Here is a 25,563-nt window from a genome sequence, read left to right as displayed (position 1 = left end):
AGCTTAGTTTGGCAGGATATAAAATTCTTGATTGGAATTTCTTTTCTTTGAGAATACTGAAAATAGGCTCTCAATCTCTTCAAACTTGAAAGGTTTCTGCTGAAAGGTCTGCTTTTAGCCTGATGGGGTTTCCTTTGCATGTATAGTCTGGTGACTATATCCTTTAATAACATTCATTTTGTATAGTATCTGGCAAGTATTCTCTGAATTTCTTGCATCTGGATATAAGAAATCTCTAGCAAGATTAGGAAAATTTTCTTGAATTATTCCCTTAAATATATTTTTCAGGTTTACTTTGTATCCTTATCTTTCAGGAATGCCCATAATTTATAGATTTGGTCACTTTACGTAATCTCATATTTCTTGGAGACTTTGCTCATTTTTTGAATTTTTAAAAATTTTTGTCTGACTGGATTAGTTTAAAAGAATAGTTTTCAAGCTCTAAAATCCTCTCTTCTCCTTGGTTTAGTCTATTGATAAAACTTTCAACTGTATTTTAGAATTTCTTAAGCGATTTTTTAATTCCAGGAGCTCTGATTGATTTCTTTTTAGAAGATTTATCTTTTCCTTAGTTTCCTGGGTTACTTTAGAAGTTTATTTGTATTGATGTTAAATCTTGTGTTGGATTTCATCAAGTTTCCTTGACAACTATGCTTTGAATTATTTAACTGTCATTTCTGAGTTTCCATTTTGGTTAGGGACCATTTCTGAAAAGAATGATCTTTTGGTGGTGTTGCAACATTCAGATTTTTCATGGTGCCAGAATTCTTATACTAGTTCCTTCAAATCTGGAGATAAATGTGTTGGGTAGGGTCTTTGGGCTTTACTTCTATAGCCCTTTGCACTTCTGTCACTTCAGATTTTATATTGTGCCATGTGGTTTGACCCACAGGCCAGTAGACAGCACTTGCAGGTAAGAGCACTGTGGCACAAGCAGGTAGTTGTGTACCTGATCTTTCTTTACCATGAGATGCTTTCTGTTGTCTCGGGTGAAGGACTGGACAGTGAAATACCTGGTGCCCTGAGCTTTCCATGGGGGTTGGGGGACACAGCTGGGTTGAGCTGGAGCCCCAAGCTTGCCTATGAATACAGGGATGGCAAGTGTAAACATCAGCTCTGACAAGGGTGGCTAGGAGGATCATCTGGGGAAATAAGTAAGTCTCCATGTGGGGGAGAGGCTGCAGCAGCTCCCCATCCTAGATAGGCAAGAACTTGACCTGTTTCCCTGTGAAACTTCTGTTGCAGAGCTTATGATTCTAGCTCAGATGCAAACTGCAGTCTATCTCTGGACCACAATGTGGTTGAAAGCCATGGGAAACACCTGTTTCACCACTCTCTGTGGAATTGGTTGCAGGGTATAATCTTGTCACCCAACCTGATACATATAGCTTCCTGACTCTCCTGTTCTCCAATGTGACAGTAGTTCTGCTTCTTGTAAAGGAGTGGCTCCACCTTTGGACTCATGCAAGTGGTAGTTGGTTGTGGTGGTATTGGCTGATTTGGTCAGCTTGACCTCAGACACTGGGGGAATTGGCCAGATGCCAGCTGAGTTGGAATGGGGTAGGTAGTTTCCCCAGTTCCCAGGCCCCAGATGGCCCACTAGATAGCATATATGACTCCCGAAGGGCCCGGACTAGGGTTGGGCTAGCCCAGAAGTCAAGTGCTGGCTGTGATGGGGAGGGGTGGCCTGGTCCCCAGATCACCAACCAAACTCTCAGGCAGGGGCAGATGGAACACTTAAGTGGTGAAGGATCTGAGGGGATATTACAGGCCTGTGGGGGTTGGGTTTTCAGAAGGGCTCTGGACCACAGGTGAAATGTTCAGGTGGGGGCAGGGCAGCTGTGCTATGGGCCTTCCACTGAGGAAGGCAGGACCACCTCAGCTGCAGCAATAAAGACTGTAGGGCATGTGATACACTTGCACTTCCCTCCCACCCAAGAGGGTGGACTTTGCTGTTGGTGGCATGCAAAGGTGCTAAACCTTGTCTATTACCTCTGAGAGTTTTGGCTCAGAAGAATGAGGAGCGTCACCAACCACAATGTTTGGATTGGGGGCAGGGCCACTGTGCTGGGAGCCGAAGCTGTAGATCCTGCCTGGCAAGAAATAGCAGGGCAGTCTGGCCACTCCTCAGCACTGTGGCTGCATCCTCTAGCAGCCACACCAAGGGATCGAAGGCCTGTGGGGCTTCACATGGGCTTAAACAGTGCCTGTGCAAAGACTCCAGGTGGCTCTCTGTATTGGCCTAGAGGAGTGAAGGTGTCAGGGAGGTTCTCCCATGCCCAGGATTGCAAGGTTCATGGAGGAAGTGTGGATCCCCTGGGGACACTCACTCACTCATCATTTCTCCACATTAGGGGGCTTCCGCTGGCTCCACAACAGTTCTGAGTAGGAGGCTGCCTGGCTTCACTTCTGTTTGTTCTTTTTGGTTCCTGTTGCTTCTTTGGTGAATCCAGAAATGATCCCTTTGATGATCCACTTGAAGAGTAAGTGTTTACTCTCTACCCTGTTTCTCTGTGTGAGAGTGAATTAACCTAAGTACACTAGCTGCTTCTAAGTCTGCCATCTTCAAGATTTTCTTAAAGGCAATTTTTTTTTCCCATTATTTTTCAACACCTGTTCTGGAACCACAAAATTAGTAAAACTTGCTGATCATCTTCCAGTATTTCCCAAGGGGGTATTTTTGGCATTTTGTTGAGACAATTCTCTTTAGTATAAAACTGTCTCATGTTTTAAACCCTTGCCCCATAGCACTCTTCAGTTATTGTGACAACAAAAACAGCCCTACATACTTCTGAACACCTGCCAGCAAGAGGTTCCATATTGTACTACTGGCCCAACGCCTATTGTTTTAGAGGAGGGTAAATAGAAGTCCAGAAAAGTTAGATGGCTCAATTAAAGTCTCAGGACTAGCAACTTCCAAACTAGCAAGCAGAGTTTTCTTACTATTCCAAAGATTAAATGAAAGTTTTTTAATGCCATAGCATTCCTTTCAAGTTTTCTGAACTTTTGGTGTTTGGATTTAATTTGAGTTAATCAAGCATGTTCTCAAATAAGAAAGTTCAAGGTCTGTGTGGAATTAACTTGGCCATATATAAAGTGGGATTTAGTAATTGATTTTAAATTACTAATAGGTTTTTCAAAATTTTCATTTGATATTAACATGGGCATATATGTCTCATGACTTTTAAGGACAACTTAATAAAATAGTTAAATATTTAAAGCAAGCAATAAAGCAAGCAGAGAGGATGGGAAAAGATCCCATTTCTTTCCAGAAGAGCCACAGTAGATAAATGACTGCAAGAACAGGATTAGTGGGAACAATGTGCTCCCTGGCTGTGGTCCAGAATTCAATATAACTAGAGTGAAGGTACAGAGAGGAAGACCAAGGTTAAGTTGGCAAAGACTGGACTAGCTAGACCACCCCTCATGTAAAGATAATTAAAGGAATTTCAGGCCTAGGAATTTTGCATACTACCAAAGCAGAAAATATTTTAGAAAACTCCTTGGAGTTCACAGGGTCATGGAAGAAAACAAAATAGACTCTCAGACAAAAGGTACTACTTATGAGGCACTACCTATATCAAAGTTATAGAACAATAAACATTTATATGCTGAAAAGCACAGCTTCAGATATGCATAATAAAATAAAATCTGTTAGAAACATGAAGAAATTGAGGAAAATCACACAATTTTTCATAGAAGATTTCAACACATCATATATGTTTGGGCTGTTATAACAACATATCATAAACTGTGTATCTTATAAACAACAGAAATTTAATTCTCACATTTCTGGAGGCTAAGAAGTCTAAGATCAAGGTGCCAGCAGATTCAGTGTCTGATGAGGACTCACTTTCTGGTTCACAGATGGTGTCTTCTAGCTGTGTCCTCACACAGCTAGGGATGAAGGAGCTCTCTGGAGCCAATTTATAAGAGCACTGATCTCATTCACCTCCCAAAGGTCCTAACTCCTAACACAGTAACATTGGTGATTAAGTTTCAACATGTAGATTTGCAGGGAGGACACAGATATTCAGACCATAGCATCATGCTTTGACAGTTCAAAGGGATTTCTTTTCAAAAGCTCGGAAAATATTGGAAAGTCTAAAATTAATCTAATTAATGAAGTTGAGTTTAGATAGACAATAGATAACTTGTAATAGAAAATATATCCTTTTCAATAATTCATGAAAGAGAAATTAATTATCTACTGGGACACAAAACCTTATGCCAGAGTAGAAGTAATAAAAGTCATATCTTCTGACTAAAATGTAATAAAACTGTAATTTAATGACAATGGCTTAAACAAAAAGGCTTGCCTTTGTGGAAAATGGAAAGCATGTCTTAAATAATTATTGGGTTAAAAGGAAACCAAAGCTTCCAGTAAAGAATATTGAGAAAATTAAAAAAAATAAAAACTCTTTCTCTTAAAATATATATAAGATATGATAAAGCTATACAGGGGCAAACTCATAACCTCTTATGCTTAAATTACTTTACAGAAAAATATAAAAAGAACGAATGCTTCAACAAAATAAAACATAAAATATTAGAGTTATAAAAATAATACGTCAAACTAGAAACTGAGAGAAAAGTGTAGTTTGATCACTAAAAGCAAAAACTGGTTCTTTGGGGAAAAATTTTCTTTGAAAGAATATCTCTTAAGTCCATTACTCTGGTCTAGGAATTAGTGGAAAAGCAATATAAATATATATCTGGAAACATTACTGAGGCTATCGTTGGTCCCATATTGTTCCCTGAGTGCTTAATGTTATCAGTGATTTAGAGCCCGAAGTAACCACAGGTCATAGATCCAAAAGGCACACATTCCCTAACAAGCTCATAACTTCCCTATAACCTGAATTCTACTTGCTTTTCCTCTGCTCAGTTTTTGTCCCAAGAACACTACCCACGAACAACCAGAGATTCTCTCAATATGCTTATAATAAATTTTTCTTAAGCCATAACTCCTCCTTCTGTGTTTAGCAGGAATAGATAAATGTATTTCTCTCTCTAAAATCAGTATCCTTTCAACTGACATGTTCTCATACCTCTCCCTCACTGTTCTGGTGGCCCTCTGCTGCCCCCTCTTGGTTCTAAGCTACCCTCTCAAGCGCTGAGATGTGTGGCTTAAGCCTCTGAATAAAACCTCCAAGTGTTTTTGAAATACCTGCATAACTAATCCACAGTTGGTGAGTCTTAGCTTTTAGTAATGTAGTGGAATTACAAAGGGCTTTCGGTACTCATAATTCTAACATATAACTAAAGAAAGTTTGCCGACTGTAAAAATAACATATTTATTTTTACCAAGTAGCTTCAGAAATTCAGCTCAAATCTTTCTAGATTAACCTTAGTTTTCCAGATAAAAACAAGATACAGAAATAATGAATGTTCCCAATAATGCAGTGATTCTTGATATTTTTGAGTCATAAACGGCTATGAAATCAGATCAAAACTATAACTCAGAGGAGTGTGTATTCAAAGGCTATGCACCAGGACACTGAAATGTGCTGCCACAACCTATTTTCAAGAAAGGACTTGTTGCACCAGTAGTGAGGAGTGCTATCTGCAGACATCTTTCAGCTGTTCACTTCTTCAGGAAGACTTGGTTTGCCCAAGGCCACATGTCCCTTCTAGAGGCCTACGTTAATGACTAATTTTTACAGTAGGTAGCTAACCAGGCATGAGCGGGGGAGGAGAGGGCTCCCCCAACCCCAACAGGAATGTCAGGTGACCATCAAGTGATGGTCAGGCAGTTGTCACACTGCCTCTCTAAAATAATAATAGATGCTTCCAAAAAGATCTCAGGAATTGGGCGAGTGAGCTCAAGCATGCACATTAAGAGGCAAAATGGTGGAGTTTAACTGGTATATGACCTTCCAGAAGCATTGCACTGGTAAAGAGAAGAATGCCTCAAGTGAGCATGCATACAACTCCAATAACACACTGTGCATGAGGACAGGCAGCCCCAAGTGCAGAATAAAGAGATAAGGGACGCAAGACCATGGAAGTATGTCAAGATATAAAACCCCAAGTCAAAAAGTCAAACCCCACACTTGTCCTTCAAGTGGCCTGCTTGGGCCTTTTCCTAGTGTACTTTTCTTCCTGCTGTAAAGCTTTTTAATAAATTTTCACTCCTGCTCTAAAACTTGTCTCAGTCTCTTCTTCTCCCTTATGCCCCTCAAATTTTTTCTTCTGAGGAGGCAAGAATTGAGGTTGCTGCAGATCAGTATAGCTTCACTGCCACTAACGTAATCACTGATGGGTGATCTTAGCCCCATTCAGGCAACTCTAAAGGGTCATTCTAGTTCTAGAGCTTCCCCATGGATTCAGCTGACGCTAAAGCTGGGCTGTATCACAGCACAACTTCTTCCTCTGCCTACTTGTATTAGGCCATTTTTGCTAGCTATAAAGAAATAGCTGATACTGAGGAATTTATAAAGAAAAGAGGTTGAATTGGCTTATGGTTCTGCAGGATGTACACAAAGCATAGTGCTGCCATCTTCTGTGAGGGACTAGGGAAGCTTACAATCATGGTGGAAGACAAAGGGGAGCCAATATGTCACATGATGAGAATGGGAGCAAGAAAGAGAAGGGAGAGGTCCCAGATTCAAAACAACCAGATCTCTGTGTGAACTGGGAGGAAACTCACTCATCACCGAGAGGATGGTGCTAAACCACTCATGAGGGACCCTTCTCCATGATCCAATCACCTCCCGCCAGTCCCCACCTCCAACATTTGGAATCATATTTCAACATATGATTTGGAAGGGTAAACAGCCAAACCATAATACTACTACTGTTTTCTTTCCCTCCCTGCCAGTCGTATTGATCTCTTTGGTAAGGGCACACCTTAATAAACATCCTCACACTAAACTTCATCTCAGAGTCTCCTTCCTAAAGAAGCCAACATGTGACAACTACAAACATAACTATATAAAGCAGCACTTTTTCTTTCTCCTGGAAATTATTCAAAAGCTACAAGAAGATGCTTTTATAAGTTTGAAAAACATTTCTGGAGGACTTAGACACAATTTGAATGACTCTATAAATCAGCATTTTCCCTTTTTCTTGGAAATTATTCAAAAGCTACAAGCTTTCATAAGTTTGCAAACTATTTTTGAAGAACTTGGATGCATATTTAACTCCCAGACTCCATTTTATATCAAACACTATCAAAAGCAGATGCCATTTTTTTGTATACACAAAAAGGGCAGTGAAAACAAGAATCCCTGGTGATAAATCTCAAGAGCATGGACCCACTGAAAAATAGATCTCAAAAAGCATCAGCAAAATATACTTTCTGAAAGTGTGGGTACACTGTGAAACCAAAAAGTAATATTCCTTTTTTGTGACCCTTAGTACAAAGACTGAATGGATTGAGTTGGCATGTCTTTCTTCTTAAGAAGGCCTGGGGCTATAAAAAGAATTATACAGAAAAATCATATTTACAAGAAGTAACATGACTCTGTAACAGGAAAGGAGAAAGCTTTTGTGCTATGAAAATTAGCCAGAAACTTTATCTTTGCTTCATATCCCAAAAGAAACCTCTTACAAATGGCCAGTCCAGGAAAGCCTAACTCATTCAATGATGAGTAGTATTTTAAAAGGAGAGAATCCATTTTTAAATTACTATTTTGGCCAGGATCATGCCTGTAATCACAGCACTTTGGGAGGCTAAGGCAGCTGAATCACTTGAGATCAGGAGTTCATGACCAGCCTTGCCAGCATGGCAAAACCCCGTTTCTATTAAAAATACAAAAATTAGCTGGGTGTGGTGGCAGGTGCCTGTAATCCCAGCTACTCAGGAGGCTAAGGCAGGAGAATAAATTGAACCTGGGAAGCAGAGGTTGAAGTGAGCTGAGACTGTACCACTGCGCTCCAGCCTGGGCAACAGAGCAAGACTTTTCCCAAAAATAATAATAATAATAATAAATAAAATACTATTTTTAAAAGTCTCTTCTTTTTCCCCCTTCTTTAAAAAAATCGATTAATTCCTTTTACTTCCTGTCCTTTGAGGCAGCTAACACAAGTAAAAACTTTAGGACCAAGGAAACTTGGGGCTGTTGAGGTGGGCAGGGCCTAGAAGGCAACTTTCTGGGTCAGTAGTTTGATTATATACAGGAGGAAAAAGCAAGTAAGTGAATAAATTGAGAATAATGACAACGAAGTTTCTCACTATTGGATAAAGGAGTTACAAATATGAAAAGCCAATGGCCAGAATGATCCCTATGGTATTAAGGTTCAATTGGAGTTATCACTGGGAACACACAATTTCTTAGACAGATAGACAGATAGATACAGAAATAGATACAAATGTTTGTGTATGTGAGTGACAGACATTTTCTACCTCTGCCTGGTGAGAAGGCCTAGAAGCAATTAATCCCAAGAGCAGTGAGCAGAGGTAGTGCTCAAATGTTGGTTTCTAAGTATCATTCCTCTCTGATGTATAACAAGAGCTCCTTGGAGAAATGAAAGAATAATATAAACTGGTTTGAGAACAGCCTCAGCAACATGGCGTAACCCCATTTCTACAAAAAAATACAAAAATTGGTTGGCCATAATGGTGTGCCTGTTGTCCCAACTACTCGGGAAGCTGAGGCAGGAGAATCACCTGAGCCCAGGGAGGGAGTGGCTGCAGTGAACCATCATGGCACCATTGTACTCCAGCCTGGGCAACACAGTGAGACCCTGGAAGATCTTGTGCCAGAAAAGAAGAGCTCAAACAAAAGAATATGAAGGGAAAAAGTAAAAGACAGGATTCAGCTTCTAGGTGGGGGGTTTCCCCATTTGCCAGATATGTAGCAAATAGAGCAGCAAGATAAATAATTATAACAATAGATTATAAACTCATTAAATAAACAGAAATCTAAAGGAGATGTGTGTGATTGTGTGTGTACATATATGTGTGTGTGTGTATATATATGAATATATACATATGAAAGAAAAAGCTATTACTTCTAGCCAAATGCAAATTAAATGTAGAAAGAATGATGAAATGAGAAAATTACAATTTGGTAGCCATAATAAGAACATATTGAGGTAAGAACCTTGGATGGATGCTGAAATGAATGGGTAAATAATTATTGAGGAACAGGATATTTACAGTCCAAAAACATATCCTTCCAAAATACTTACTAAAGAGAGAAACAGAAACTTTACAATTGAGAAACCTGGAAGACATCACTTTAAACGAGTGATAAATGTGTTATCATCAGTAGTGGGACAAATCAGCACCATATGTTTACTGATACAGTATTAATACAATGAGAAGAACACAGCATCGCTTCTCTCATATTCCTGTCCTGAATGCCTAAGCTGTGACTTAGTTCATTCAGGCTGCTATAACTAAAAACCCTAAATTGGGTAGCGTATGAACAACAGAAATTTGTTTCTCGCATTTCTGGAGGTTGGGAAGTCTATGATCAAGGTGTTAATAGATTTGGTGTCTGGTGAAGGTCTGCTTCCAGTCAAGACTAAAGGGTCATCCAGAGCTTCCCCATGGAGTCAGCTGATGCTACAGTTGGGCCTGTCTCAAAACACAACAAAACAGCACCTTCTTCCTGTGTCTTCACATGGCAGAAGAGCTAGTTAGCTCTCTTTTATAAGAGCATAAATTCCAATCATGAAGGCTCTCCCCTAACAACCTCATCACCTCCCAAAAGGCCCCACCTTCTAATACCATCACACTGGTAATTAGGTCTCAACATATGAATTTTGGGCGGTGAACACAAACATGAATATTCAGAATGTAACAAGCTGAATCTAATCACAAAGAAACATCAGATGAATCTAAACATAAGAGGTATGATACAATTTAACTTTCAGTCTTCAAAAAAATAACAAGGTCATGAAAGAAAAGACTGAATATGGGTTCTAGATTGCCAGATAATCAAGAGACATGACAACTAAATGCAACATGTAATCCTCCATTGGACCCTGGACCAGATAAACTATTTATTTATTTGTTTGTTATAAAATATATCACTGGGACAATTGGCAAAATGTGAATATGCTCAATGTATAGAAAGAAGTATTTTACCTATTAATTTTCTGATTTTGGTACATTGTGGTTATGCGGTAAAATGCTTTTACATTTGAAGAAATACATATTTATGTAGTTACATGAAATACAGCATCATGTCTACAACTTATTTTTAATTGATTCAGAAAAAGATAGATACATAGATAGATAGATAGACAGACAGACAGACAGCAAGTGTGGCAAAAGGTTAACATTTGGGGGATTGGGATAAAGGGTAGATGGAATTCTTCATACTATTATAACTTTTCTGCAAATCTAGAGTTATTTCAACTAAGATGTTTTAAACCACAGTACTTTTAAAAAGCAAAAGTAAAATTACATGAAAAATGTCATGGTGCAGATTAAAACTGTGATCAAATACTCTGCCATAAAATTAAAAACATTAATAAAATTCTAACTAGAATATCATAAAGCAGAAATGTTAGAACTTGAGGAAGAAATGGTAAGACAATAAAAGGCGATACACAATATTAGTAGAAAAACTAAAAAGAAATAATAGAAAAAGAAAAAAAATCATGCACACAACAAACTAATATGAGAAATGAAATTAGAAGGAACATAATGGAAGTTAGATACTATTGGAACATAGAGGATGAAACTTAAAAATGAAAAAGTATAACAGAAATAAACTTAAAATGCATTAAACATGAAATAATAAATACAGAAGATGAGGGTGGATCAAGCAACTATGGTTGGAATCCTCAAAAAAGAAACCAAAACAAGAGAACAAATAATCACAAAATATTTTTAAATGCCATACTTATTACTCTGAAAAAAAGACAACAATAATTCAATTGAGACTGGTTTAGGGAGAATAAAATGACTGGAGGACTTTTTATTATTTGAAACAACCAGAAATGATGAAACTGGACTCAAGACTTTTTCGATTTCTGCAGAAAGAAGCTGGTTTACAAGTTTAATAGGGACAGTGATGGATTTAAAAGAAAAAAAGTTTATTTTTAAGTTTGGCTATTCAATTTATCAGCTACATTTGTTTTTATTTTTATTTTAGAGTCAGGGGGGTAATGTGGAGGTTACATAGGTATATTATGTGATGAATTAGCCACATTTGTGTATGTGTCTATGAATATGTTATTTCTAGAAAGAAAAAATCAGTTGGCACCAGAAATTTCTCCTAAGAAAAGACATATGTTGTAAATTTGGGGCAAAAAAATAGAGAAGAGACAATTTTTGGTGACAATTACTACCCATGCAAAAAGACAAAAGGCAAGATGTACAGCAATAATCCAAAAGTTACAGTGAATCCAACCATGCTACCAAAGCAGTCATTGCTAATTCATAATAAAGACTTCAACAGATGCAACATTCAATCCTCAGGCACTAGACTGCTACTGATTTCTGCCACCATCCTTCAAGTCATTAGCCCGAACTTCATGTTCTGCTTTAACACTGCCTTTGATGGCTCTGCTATTAAACTAGCCATCCTTACTAGATTCTACTCTCTTCTAGCTTTGAATTGGAAATGTGTTAACCACTCTCCTTTGTTACTAAATGTGATTTTTGTTTACCACATGTGCTTCCCTTAGATCCTGATTTCTTTATTCCAGTCACACAGGACTGATGCTGCCTGAGGCCTAATTATTCCAGAAAATTTAATGTTGTTTTTACCACTGATACATCTTTTACCTAAAGAATGATGCTACTTTGATACATTAGTTTGTTCTAATATTTTAACCTAAACCTTCAAAATAAATACTTTATAGATGACTAGCTCTTCTATTTTCAGTGAGATTCTAATTTTCTTTTGGGAAATAATTTCAATGTATAAATACTTAGGCCTCTTATTTATATCTCATGTAATAGATTAATTCAGTTTTTCCATTTTGTCTCATTTTATTCTCAGTAAAAATATAGACCACCTAGCTACCACATTCCAGGAAAAAAAAAAACAAAAAAAAAAACATTTTTGTTAAAAGAAAAATTTCAGCTGAATTAAATTTAAAGGAGTTTAATTGAGCAATGCATGATTCACAAATCAGGCAGCCCCCAGAATCACAGCAGATTCAGAGACTCTAGAACAGCCACATGGTGGAAGAAGATTTATAGGCCAAAAAAAGGGAAGTGACAGAAATTGGAAGTGAGGTACAGAAACAATTAGATTGATTACAGCTCAGCATTTGCCTTATTTGAACACAGTTTGAACACTAGGCAGTGTATGAGTGGTTGAAGTTCGGCTGCTAGGATTGGCCAAGACTCGTCTATTGTTTCTGGCACATACTCCGAAGCTAGGTTTTCAATCTTGTCTACCTATTAAGTTAGGCTGCAATTCATCCACGAGGACTCAAATATACAAGTACGGAGTCCTTCTCAGGCCATATTTAGTTTGCTTTAACATTTTACTAGTGTTTTCCTAAATGATGATCCATGGGATGTGATATGTTGTTTTCTTTCAGGGTTTGAGATCATACACATTTAAGAAAAATTGGATTAAACAATATTAAATAATTTTATTTATGGCAGCATTTGTCAAAGTCTTAAAAAAGTAATGTGTGCTGTGAATTTCTGGTAAGGAAAGTAGCAAACCTACTGAAAATGATTCCTTCACTTTGGGACTGCCCCTTTTTATTTCAGGATTCTTCTTTTTACAAGAATAAATAACTCCTCTTACAATAACAGTTCTTCACAGAATACATCTTCCAAAAATTAAGTCATATTTATTCCTTGCAATTGTCCTTGTTCCAAGAGTTGATGAAAATGATTCTCAGTTAAGATGTAAAGTGGCCTCTGATTTCTAAGGCAAAATCCCACTTTTCAAAACAAGTACATAAACCAAGCATATTAAATTATTTTATACAATTTGGTTGGTGTTCATGTAATTTTCTTCAAATTAGCTTTCAGATATTTGATAAAGGCATTTTTGACCTTACAATGGTATTTTAAAGTATATGAGTATATTTACTACAAGAGTGTTTTTTTTTCTTTTTTCCTTTTTTTTTTCTTTATTTACTGCAAGAGTGTTTTGTGGAAAATATGGAAGGCACAAGCAAATGCATTAATTCATTCAATTGTTTATCAAGCCCCTTCTCCATGTCAAGCACTAGATTAGGTGATGGCAGTAAAACTCTACAAATTAATCTGGCCTCTGCCCTCTGGCCTTCGTGTACAGATGTATTCTATCCTAGCTATGGTAGGGTGGCAGAATATGCCACAGCAAACTTTTCCACTTCGGCACAAGGATTACTTTGAGCTGAAGGCAATTGAGAAGAAAAAGATACAAGAAAAGCTCTCTGTTCTTCTGTCGTCTAAAAACAGGACATAAATTTACAAAGTTGGCCCCAGCTTTCTACAAGGAAGGACAAAACTTAATTACCAGAGACAGCTTTAGACCCTTACAGCCTGTAGACAGAATCAGAGGACTGTATATAACAAACTTTGCAAACTAGCCTTTATTTACCTAGTTTCCCATATATTTGCCTTCCCACAATCTGCCACTCCTAGAGACTCCTGTCATTTTTCTAAAAATTGTTTCTTTGCTGAAATCCTATAAGTCCAAGTTCTAACCAAACCTTTGAGTTACTCATCTCTGGGTATATGTTATACGCACAATGCATATGTTAATAAACTTTTGGGCTTTTTTTCCCTTATTTTTCTGCCTTTTGTCAATTTAATTTAGAGGACTCTAACCAGAAAACTTAGGAGTGTATTAGGAAAGAATTTTTCATCTTCTATATGCATACACAAAATTTGTCTGAGGCATTATGATATGCGGCAGATAATTGTAAAAATTATTTCTGTTTTCAGTAGCATTCATTCTAACGTATTCAGGGGATGTTTCAACTTGTAATGAAGGATTATTACTCTCCCATAATCAAAAATTGATATAAATTAATGTATTTACAGTTGTTTAAATTACTTCTTTCAAATTTTCAACAAATGTTCTTTATGCTGTGTACTGAAACTTTGTCTGGTTTAAATTTAAAAATGAGGAAGCTACACAAGAAAAAGAGATAACTTACTAAAAATGTAATACTTCGACAAATAATTCTTTTAAAAAAATAGTCTCCACGTTCTGGTTTACTAAGATAATTTTAAATAAATTTATATGATTAAGACAAGCAGGCTGGTTGAGTCCCTATTTTAAGATGGTCTAAAGGAAACGATAAAGCCCCTCACTCAAACACTAGCTTATTTAATTTTCAGCCAATCAGTGACAAGAGACCCAGGAAACTTAACAGCAAGCTCCTATTTCAGGGGGGCAGGGATTTCCCCAGAGCCTTGCACGTGCAGTTGGACTTAAAATCCAACCTAAAGTGGCCGGGCACAGTGGCTCACACCTGTAATCCCAGCACGTTGGGAGACCAAGGCAGGCAGATCGAGGTCAGGAGTTCGAGACCAGCCTGACCAACTTGGTGAAACCCCATCTCTAATAAAAATACAAAAATTAGCCGGGTGTGGTGGCGCATGCCTATAATCCCAGCTACTCAGGAGGGTGAGGCAGGAGAATCACTTGAATCCGGGAGGCAGAGGTTGCGGTGAGCTGAGATTGCACCACTGCACTCCAGCCTGGGTGACAGAGCAAGACTCCATCTCAAAAAAAAAAAAAAAAAAAAAAAAATCTAACCTAAAGTTACCTCTTCCTCATTTTAATGCTAAAATTCACACACAAGGGTGGAGATTTTAAATGCTAATGCTACATGCAATGTATGGAGAAGCATGTTGAGCTACTGTGCAAGCACTAGAAAAAGCTGTCCTATATATGCCCTAATATAACCTTTCCCTATGAAAAGAGCCTATAAAATTAACCCACACACTACCCTCAGGGAACAGCCAAATCCTTTTTTCTTTCTCAGTGCTAGCTCCCTTGTGCACAAGCTGGAATAAAATTAAACTTACCTTTGCTGGCCGGGCGCGGTGGCTCACGCCTGTAATCCCAGCACTTTGGGAGGCCGATCACGAGGTCAGGAGATTGAGACCATCCTGGCTAACACGGTGAAACCCCGTCTCTACTAAAAATACAAAAAAATAGCCGGGCGAGGTAGCGGGCGCCTGCAGTCCCAGCGACGCGTTAGGCTGAGGCAGGAGAATGGCGGGAACCCTGGGGGGCGGAGCCTGCAGTGAGCCCAGATCGCGCCACTGCATTCCAGCCTGGGCGACAGAGCGAGACTCCCTCTCAAAACAAACAAACGAACAAACAAAAAAATCTTACCTTTGCTGCTGTGTTCTGTGATGTCTCTTGATTTCAATATTGCGAGATTACAAAAACCCTGGGTGTTGATAACATAATTAGCATATTTTTGACACAGTTAACTACAGGTAAAATAGGAAGCCAAAGCAATATTTTAAAAAAAATTGAACTAATTTCAGACTTCAGAAAAGTTGCAAACACTGCACAAAAATTGTCTATATATCTTTCACCTCTATTCACCAAATATTAAAATTTTATCTTGTTTACTTTACATAATGTGTATGTACACAGACACACACACACATACACTGTTTTGTAAACCGTTTGAGAACAAATTTCCAACATGATCCTTTTTACTCCTATATACTACAATGTACATTTCCAAAAATATAATACTTTTCTACATAACCACATTATAACAACCAAAAACAGAAAATCAGTTTTGATATGATACTGCTTTGTAATTCACGAGCCCCATTCAAATTTTGCTAATTGTCTCAATAATGTTCTTTACAGCAGTAACAGTAATTATTTATTATTATTGTTATTTCTGCTCCAGTATCTAATCCATGATTACATGTGGCATTTAGTTGTCAGGTCTCTGGTTTCCTTTAATCTGGGCAGTTTCTTAGTCCTTTTCTTTCATGACCTAGACATTTTGAAGAGTACAGGCCATTTATTTGCATAATGTCCCTTAATTTGGGTTTGTCTGATATTTCTTCATGATTTATTCCCGTTTATATGTTTTTGGCAAAAATGCCTCTGGAGTGATAGTGATCACTCCTCAGTGCATTACATCAGAAGACACATGAAACCTATTTGTTCTGTTACTGGTGATGTTAAAACTTTGATCTTTTGGATAAGGTGTCTGTCAGGTTTTCCACTGAAAAGCTTTCTTTTTAATTTTTTGTGGGCTTTTCTATACACTTATATAATCATGGGCTTGATTTGATGCAAGGAGCTTGACTAAGTGATGTCTTAAGATTTACTCAATTTAACTTCATTTTATGATATTTCTACATTAAGTTTTTTAAAAAGAACACCAAAAGATTATTTTTATATCTCTGATTTTGTGGTATGTACTATATCACTTTATAATCAACATATATGCATGTCTATGATTAGTAATGACATAGATTTTAGTTATCACTGTGAAAATGAAAGCACACCTACTAAGCTTTAGAGAGTAACCTTTAAATTTAACAGGAAAGTATTTGCACAGTAAGAAACGGAGAAGAACACCACAACCCACTAAAAATTGTTTGAAAAAAAAATCTTAGAAATATAAGGCAGGCACAGCCATCAAAAAGATCAAAGGGAAGAGACAGAAATGGAGTAAATACTCTAGGCATATAAATAGAACATGACATTTTTCTAGGATCACTATTACTACATTTTCAAAAAATTTATTCCCTTTGGATTAAGTAAATAACTTGAATAGAAAAAAGTACCTGAAGCATTATTTAAATAATTTGTAGTTGTTCTTTATCATTACTAACATTAAAATATTACATATGTATGCATTTATTACTCAAACATGCATAAAATCAGAATTGAAAATCAAAATACTGCATTCGTTATTGGATATACTCAGTGTAGGTTAGCATTTTTATTAAAAAATTTGACTATGGGCCAGGCGTGGTGGCTCAAGCCTGTAATCCCAGCACTTTGGGAGGCCGAGGCAGGTGGATCATGAGGTCAGGAGATCGAGACCATCCCGGCTAACACGGTGAAACCCCGTCTCTACTAAAAATACAAAAAATTAGCCAGGCGTGGTGGCAGGCGCCTGTAGTCCCAGCTACTCAAGAGGCTGAGGCAGGAGAATGGCGTGAACCTGTGAGGTGGAGCTTGCAGTGAGCCGAGATCGCACCACTGCACTCCAGCCTGGGTGACAGAGCAAGACTCAATCTCATGGAAAAAAAAAAAAAATTGACTATGGTTGCCGTACAAATCAAATAGAACTAACTTCATTTATTTCTACAAATATACTCATTGTTTTCTTTAATCTTTTTTTTAACTTTTTATTATTTTTTCTATATACCTTTAAGCTCTGTTGGACCTTTTCACTGTTTATTCATGCCATGGGAAGCTCTTATAGTCAATACTGGCAGTGGCATTGTAGACAGTGAAAAGCAAGAAACAGTATATGCTTTGAGAGAACGTGTCAAGTCTATCTATATACAAAAGAACTTAAAACTTTTGAGATTGCTGGTAGAATATTCAGGGCAATTTTGAGTGTCTCTGATGTTGGGTTTGGGGAATGCCTGATATATAACTGCTCGCCAGAAGAAAATCTTTAAATAAAGCAGAGGGCAAAGAGAGATCACAGTCGAATCAATGTGTCAACTTGATCTTAGCATTATATTAACAGCTAGGAAAGAGGGCAAAGAAAATAATGAGACTTGTGATGTCTAAGCACTCATGAGTAAATGCACTGTACTCTCATTTCTGTTTCGTGATATTTATCAAAACTATAGAACTGATCTGACTAAAAAGAAAATTTTGAGTTCTAATTGACAGAATTAAAACACATAGTTATAATACTACATGTTGTTTCCTAGGCCACTCAATTAGGATAACGAACTGTTTCCCCCTTTGTTGATTCTTAGTGCCTCAAAACTCTATAAAGTATGAAGTACCTTTCTCAGGGCAGGATTAAGACATTAAGTTGCTAATTATTGCTTTAATGTGTCTGGGACAGAGCTTCTGAGAGTCTGCCTAGAGAAAGCAAGAAGCCCTGGAAAGGCTCTTAAAAATATTCTTGCAATTAGTCAAGATGGCCCAATAGGAACAGCTCTCTGCAGCATTCAGCAAGTTCAATGCAGAAGGCGGGTGATTTCTCCATTTCCAACTGAGGTACCCAGCTCATCTCAACGGGACTGGTTAGACAGTGGGTGCAGCCACGAAGGGCAAGCAGAAGCAGGGTGGGGCATCACCTCACCCAGAAGTGCAAGGGGTCGAGGAACTCCCTCCCCTAGCCAAGGGAAGCCGTGAGGGACTGTGCCGTGAAGAATGGTGCATTCTGGCCCAGATACTATGCTTTTCCCACAGTCTTCACAACACACTGACCAGGAGATTCCCTCTGGTGCCTACGCCACCAGGGCCTTGGGTTTCAAGCACAAAACTGGGTGGCTGTTTGGGCAGACACTGAGCTAGCTGCAGGAGTTTTTTTTTGTTTTTTGTTTTCTTTCTCCAGATTTTAAGCATGTCTCTAAAACACCTTCTCCTATTGGCATTTAATCCATGGTTGTATTCATATAAAGATCCAATGGGAAAAGTTCACTATTTTGGACTCCATTTGTATGTGAAAGCTACTTCTTAAAGCATAATTCCCCCCCACCACCACATAATATGTTAAGTGACTCTAATTATGTTTTTTCTCTTACTAAAGACTACCATTTGGAATTGCTGAACAATGTGCAGTGTCCGGCCATGCCCGTATCAAAGCATAACATAGAACTGAACTATGGAGTACCCTCCCATGGCATCTAAACTGCTGGATGAGTATTGCTGGGAAGTGGAAATGTGCATAGCATTTGTATAAATGATGCTGGGAATGCTTTCTCCATGGCAGAGAAAATAGTTAGAGAGAATTCTGCTCTCAGCTCTACAACCACTGAGATGATTTTAAAAACTGGAGGATTCCTAGAAAGACTGGATTCTGCCACAAAATACAAGTAAGTCAGGCCAGCTAAGGCAGAAAATTTCCTTCAGGAGATGTCAATTAAAAAAATGGCCTGTGGTTGGTTCATAAGCTTCATCTGACATTACATCTTTAAAAAGATAGGACTTTTCTGGAGAAAAGGGACAGACCCATAAGCAATAATGGAAACTAGTGGAAGCCAGCCTTCGCTATAACAGGACTCTAGATGAGAGCCTGGGAAAAATAACAGAACAAATGAAACAACCAGATGCTACCAAACAGCTAAGCCTAGGATTTCTGCAGGTGATGCAAAGCGGGTTACGGATATGAAGACCTTAATACTAGAAAATATTAGGAAGCTTTATGGAGAAATTAAGACCTTACCAGTGACTTACTGGGTTGGTCCTGAAGGGGTGTCCATACTTTGTTGTCATCGCTTTTGAAGTTAAAGCAAATCTTCAACAGAATAAAAACTGCGAGGAAGAAGTACCCAAAGTTCTTGATCACTCAGCAGAAAGAGCTTTAGGTATGAATTTGCCAAAGTGTTATATGCAATAATGGACAATACGGTCACTGGAGTGAGGTGTAGAGAACTGGGTAAGAATAAAAAATCACTGTCTGAAGTCGCTTGAGATCAGGCCGCTTAAAATGCCAGGGCCTCTGGATATCATTCTATTCTTACAATTAATTCTGGAGGAAAGAAAGCAGCTAAGGCCATAGAAATTCAGGTGAATAAAAAAGAAATCAGGATAAATTGGCTAAAATAACATAATGGAATATATGGATTACTGGAAAATAAAGTCAAATCTGGCAAATTTCATACATATAGTATAGTACTTTGATAGCCTAAATGATTATCAGAATATAACATTTATCCTTCTTACAAATCTCTCATATCTGATTTTTATATAAGAAATCAATTTAGGTTCAATACCTAAAGCAAATGCACAGGCTTAAAACCACTTTATCTGAAATATCTAAATAACTTATACAAAGAAAAATATGATTGCTTGCTTGTTTAGCTTGTATCACCTGGATAATTGCCTCGACTTTCTCCTTCAGCTTACAGACCTGCGTTGTCCAATATAGGGACTATTGGACATTTGAAATGTGCTGGTCCAAATGGAGATGTGCTCTTAATTATATAACACAACCAAATTCTGAAGACTTAGTATGAAAAATAATGTAAAACATCCCATTAATAATTTTTATATTAATGCCGTTGAAATATTTTGGATATAGAGTTCAATTAAATGCATCTTTAAAATTAATTTCATCTGTTTCTTTTAATACATCTACAAAAAATTTTAAACTTCAAATGTGATTCACATTTCATTTCTATTGGAAGGTGCTGATTTAGACGTTGCCTTAACAACATGCTTAATAAGAATTCAAAAATCTGATGAGTGCCAAATAGAAGTAGTTGGTTCCTTTCTGTAGCACAAATAAATAACGTTTTGGGTGAATGAATGTAAAGAATTTCTTCAGTATATAATTTCATTATATTTTATCAAGGTCAATACATCTGCCCTTGAAAAGCGAAATGTTTTAGAAATGCCATTAACACTTTTTCAAGAAGTCACTCACTCCCTTCTCAATGATTATAAAACAGTACATTAAATATTAGATACATATTTGAATTTGCTATCCACTTTATTATTTACACAGTGAATATTTCCTTTTTTCCTGAATTTATGTATGTTCTGCCTGAAATAAACATATTTTTGTAGACATCTATTTCACTGGTATAAACATATCTGCTTGTTATGGAATTACAGGCTTAGATTTCAGCAAAATAAGAAAATCTGTGTGGAAAGAATATTGTTCATTTGCTGTTTTAACATTAAGACCATAATTGAAGAGAGTTTTTGTACATTTGACATATCTTAGTTTTTGAATTATTTTTCAAAAATATCAATGTCTGTCTTAACAGATAAAAGCATGTCTTTTAATCAGAATATGGTCTCTTCCAATTCTAAGTGTATACTGACCCCTATGGGTTACTGTGTCCTCATCTATTTTTGGCTTATCCTTTCAGAATATCTGTGAAATACTTAAACATCTTTACATTTAAGATATAATTAATTTAGGATGAAAGCCATAAAATACTTTTTATATTTTTGCTCTCCTTGGATTATATAACAAACTATGCACAAATTTTATTCATCCTTTAACTATTGTGGGGGGCCAAGATGTTTCAGTCCTCATTATATTTAGTGTTGATGTACTAAGGACAAGAGAACTAAGCAGTATAATTTCTAATTTACAGAAAAATATGACCTGATTATTTTCCTTAAAATCTGTTCCACTCTCACAATATTTCAGAGATATAGATCATTTATTAGGATAAAAATTAAAGTTTATACAGAGATTTGTGTAAAGGCAGGAAGGATTATGGGAACAAAGATGAGTCTAATTTTAGTCAACCTTGATGGAGACATACTGATTCTAGGTTACACTGGAATTTTTAATGTGATATACACGATTCTAAACCATATCCTTATGGATTGATTATTTATTTTTACTTGTTTTTTTTTTTGAGACAGAGTCTCACTCTGTCACCCAGGCTGGAGTGCAGTGGCGCGATCTCGGCTCACTGCAACCTCCGCCTCCCGGGTTCGAGTGATTCTCCTGGCTCAGCCTCTTCAGTAGCTGGGACTACAGGCGCATGCCACCACACCCAGCTAATTTTTGTATTTTTAGTAGAGACGGGGTTTCACCATGTTGGCCAGGCTGGTCTCAAACTCCTGACCTCAGGTGATCCACCCACCTTGGGCTCCCAAAGTGCTGGGATTACAGGCGTGAGCCACCACACCCGGCCTATTTTTACTTTTATAGAGATGAAGTCTCACTATGTTGCCTAGGTTGGTCTCTAACTCCTGTGATCAAGCTATCCTCCTGCCTCAGTCTCTAGAGTGTTGGAATTAAGATGTGAGTCACTGCACCCAGCATAACCTTATGGATTTCAACAGGAATTACAAGAGGTGGTGAAGGGTTATAGACATTTATTTTCCTTTATGCTGAAGATGTGGTTTCTGAAAATAAAATTATTATTTTTAGTATTCTCTCAAAAATTGAATGGGCCAGGCATTTTGGCACGTGCCTGTAATCCCAGCTCCTCCGGAGGCTGAGGCTGCAGTGAGCTGAGATCAGGCCACTGCAGTCCAGGCAGCGGTTGCGGGAGAATCATTGGAATTTGGGAGGTGGAGGTTGCAGTGAGCCGAGATCAGGCCACTGAACTCCAGCCTGGGCAATAGAGCAAGCCTATGTCTCAAAACAATAACAACAACAACAACAAACCAAAATGACTGATAACTGACAAATCTGTATTTGAGAGTGACTTACATAAACCTAAATTTTGTACCTAAATCATTCTGAAATCACATTGGTTAATATTGATTTTTGTGAATCCATTATTGAAATTTTTACTATGACTAGGATAAGCTTGGTAATCCTGCTTTACATTTTTCTCAGGGTATAATAATCACAACTATAGTTTATCTGGGAGAATTCTTTATTTACCTATATGTGAGAATGAACCTGGACTATCTTCTAAGGAAAATCTTAAGCCTGTCTATAGTACTCCACAGTTCTCCCAGCCCATTTCTGTGCATGTCTATTCTGACAAGTATTTTGGTCTTTCTCCTGAATTTCCCTAAGAGACTATTAATTTTACACACCATTTATTTGAATGTTAAAGTTTATGTCTTGTCCTTAATTGACAACACAGAGCATTCATGCTCTGATTCCTGACAAAGAACACAACCTTCAGCTCTCTGATGCCATATGTGGATCAAAAGTTTAATTACGAGAAAAGATATTCTAGGAGGGCTGCCAGAAGGCTATGAAGTCCATCCTTCCCTCCATCAGTATTTCTTTTTTTTTTTTTTTGAGACAGAGTCTCGCTCTGTCGCCCAGGCTGGAGTGCAGTGACGCAATCTCAGCTTACTGCAAGCTCCACCTCCCAGGTTCACGTCATTCTCCTGCCTCAGCCTCTCCGAGTAGCTGGGACTACAGGCGCCCGCCACCACGCCCGGCTAATTTTTTGTATTTTTAGTAGAGACGGGGTTTCACCGTGGTCTCGATCTCCTAACTTTGTGATCTGCCAGCCTCGGCCTCCCAAAGTGCTGGGATTACAAGCGTGAGCCACCGTGCCCGGCCTCCATCAGTATTTCTTAAACTATATTTCACAGAACAATTATAGTGCACAATACATGTTTCATAAGAAAAAAAGATTTTTTAAGGTCAAGTTTAGAAAACATTAGCAGTGAAGGAATTGAACATGCCAATATGCAACATCAGTCACAAGAGAAGAATGTAACAGGCAGTACCATCCAAGCTTATCTGAAAACTTTTTCCAGCACAGCTACTTAGTAACATTCTCAAAAAAATCAATATTACAATTTTTTGTTTTTTGGCATACTAGCCCTTAATCAAGTCAGAGAACTGAGTTATTAGATAGCATGCCTTTTTTGTTTGTTTGTTTTGAGACAGAGTTTTGCTCTTACCGCCTAGGCCAGAGTGCAGTGGCACGATCTCAGCTCACTGCAACCTCTGTCTCCCGGGTTCAAGCAATTCTCCAGCCTCAGCCTCCCGAGTAGCTGGGATTACAGAGGTGTGCCACCATGCCCTGCTAATTTTTGTATTTTTAGTAGAGACAGGTTTTCACCATGTTGGCCAGGCTGGTCTGGAACTCCTGACCTCAGGTGATCTGCCCACCTCAGCCACCTAACATGCTGAAGTTACGGGTGTGAGCCACCATGCTCGGCTAGACAGAATGTTTTTTACTAATGTACTTACTTAGACTAATTTGTATTTTGGCATTGTAAGTTATACGTGTGCTACAGGAAGTCACCTGGAGAAATGGGTGCTCCTACTAATTGCTGGTATATCTTGAGAAAACTATGCTTTGAGCTGTGTTTCGGTTGAAATTTGAAAAAGTCATCATTTCAATTTTCTTTCATAGTTGGCAAAAAGAAAAACAAGACTGGTGTCGAAGACTTTTCTAACGAATAAAATAGTCTATAATTTATATACTGTCGTGTCCAATTAATGTTGTATATATATAACAACTTAAGTGAGCAAATTCCACCCCACATAGCCTACAGGTTAAATAAAAGTAAATTTTTTTAACGTATTTCAAGGCCAAGTGTTACATTCCTGAAAGATTAATAACGACTTTTGTATTTAACTCTGAATATCTCAGGTGAAAAAACTCTATTGAATAGTGCAAGAACTTATGAATATCTCAGAAACCCTCTTGAATAGAGCAAGAGACAAGAATCTGTGTAAATTTAAATTTTAAGAGACCCATTCTCCATTTGGCTAACAAACATATTCTTTACGACCTTAAAGTTACTTGCATATAAGTGTTTTCTGTCTCCTTCTCTGGTACTTTGAAAAGTTTAAGGACTTGAGATAATAGGATTCTCTTCTCCCATAAATAACGTATTACGTTTAGCATAATTAAAAATATTGTTAGGTTTGTAATTTCCATTTCCACAATTCTTTTTTTTTTTTTTTTTTTTTGAGATGGAGTCTCGCTCTGTGGCCCAGGCTGGAGTGCAGTGGCCGGATCTCAGCTTACTGCAACCTCTGCCTCCCGGGTTCAAGCAATTCTCCTGCCTCACCTCCCGAGTAGCTGGGATTACATGCGCATGCCCCCATGCCCGGCTAATTTTTTGTATTTTTAGTAGAGTTGGGGTTTCACCATGCTGGCCAGGCTGGTCTTGAACTCCTGACCTTGTGACCCGCCCGCCTCGGCCTACCAAAGTTCTGGGATTACAAGCATTTCCACAATTCTTTAAACCTTATGGATGCTCTATTATAATACTTTGCTTTAAGAGTGGTCTATAAAACCATAGATAAGGCAAAGAAGAATAAGGCAAGATTGTGCCTTAGTGGTTACAATAATTAGGAATAGGGATTCTGACATTCTTCCAGATTCTTAGGTGTTTACCCCACTTCAACCCATGCAATTTTTGTAGATTTTACAACACTTTCTTATTATTAGTTACGGGAATGACTATTTCAAGTTTGAGCTGTTTCTCAGAATATTTTCAAGAACCAATAACTCTAAAAAAATAACTGGAACTTTTATAGGAATGCATTCCCTGCAGATGTGCATCATCACCTAATACGCAACGGTTCCACATGCCTCAACAGCTCATGACATTCGAAATCAATGTTTGAGTTTGATAATGTCTTATCTAATTAAAAATAATTTTAATGTGCAAATTTCTTGTAACATCTTAATAGCACAAGAAATTAAAATATAAGTCAATAGCAAACAGAAATAAATGATAGAGAAACTGAAGCACACAGATGAATATAAATATCCCAATAAAACTTGTTCCGGGCAGCGGGCTGCAGGAATACGTTGCGAACGTAAGAGCAAAACAGGATGCAAACATGGGAAAAATGGGAAATAAGTGGAGTTAGGACGGACAAAGACTGAGAAAGAGGAAGCAATCCCCTAAAAAGCAGAGGTTCCTCAGATACAGGAGGGCAAAACGTCAACCACCACCTCAGCTCTGTTCCCTACTAATGCCCAAATGCAAGTGAATGGTAGGTAAAGGTGGGTTTTGCTCACACCGTTTTCTTAATTTGGCAAACTACGGTCAGATCCACATTAGCCGTTAAGTTTCCAGCCAGCAGTCCTTCAGAAATTCTCCAGGAAAGAAGACAGCCGTGCCATCTAGTGATGCGCATGCGCATTCTCAGCGCTGC

General features: G+C 37.8%; 1 protein-coding gene across 1 annotated transcript in view; it reads right to left on the bottom strand.

The window, feature by feature from the left end:
• PKIB (cAMP-dependent protein kinase inhibitor beta) overlaps nucleotides 1–25,553 on the bottom strand; it is a 253,987-nt gene extending 228,434 nt beyond the window's left edge. The window contains exons 1-4 of the mRNA XM_055262899.2: nucleotides 25,429–25,553; nucleotides 19,219–19,307; nucleotides 15,213–15,270; nucleotides 14,900–15,012 (exon numbers count right to left, since the gene is read on the bottom strand). The gene's annotated coding sequence lies outside the window, so the exon portion shown is untranslated. The remainder of the gene's footprint in view (nucleotides 1–14,899; nucleotides 15,013–15,212; nucleotides 15,271–19,218; nucleotides 19,308–25,428) is intronic.
• Nucleotides 25,554–25,563: the final 10 nt, after the last annotated feature.

Source organism: Symphalangus syndactylus, chromosome 2 (genome assembly GCF_028878055.3).
Source record: "Symphalangus syndactylus isolate Jambi chromosome 2, NHGRI_mSymSyn1-v2.1_pri, whole genome shotgun sequence".
Lineage (NCBI taxonomy): Eukaryota > Metazoa > Chordata > Mammalia > Primates > Hylobatidae > Symphalangus > Symphalangus syndactylus.
This window is presented reverse-complemented; position numbering and strand designations above follow the sequence as displayed.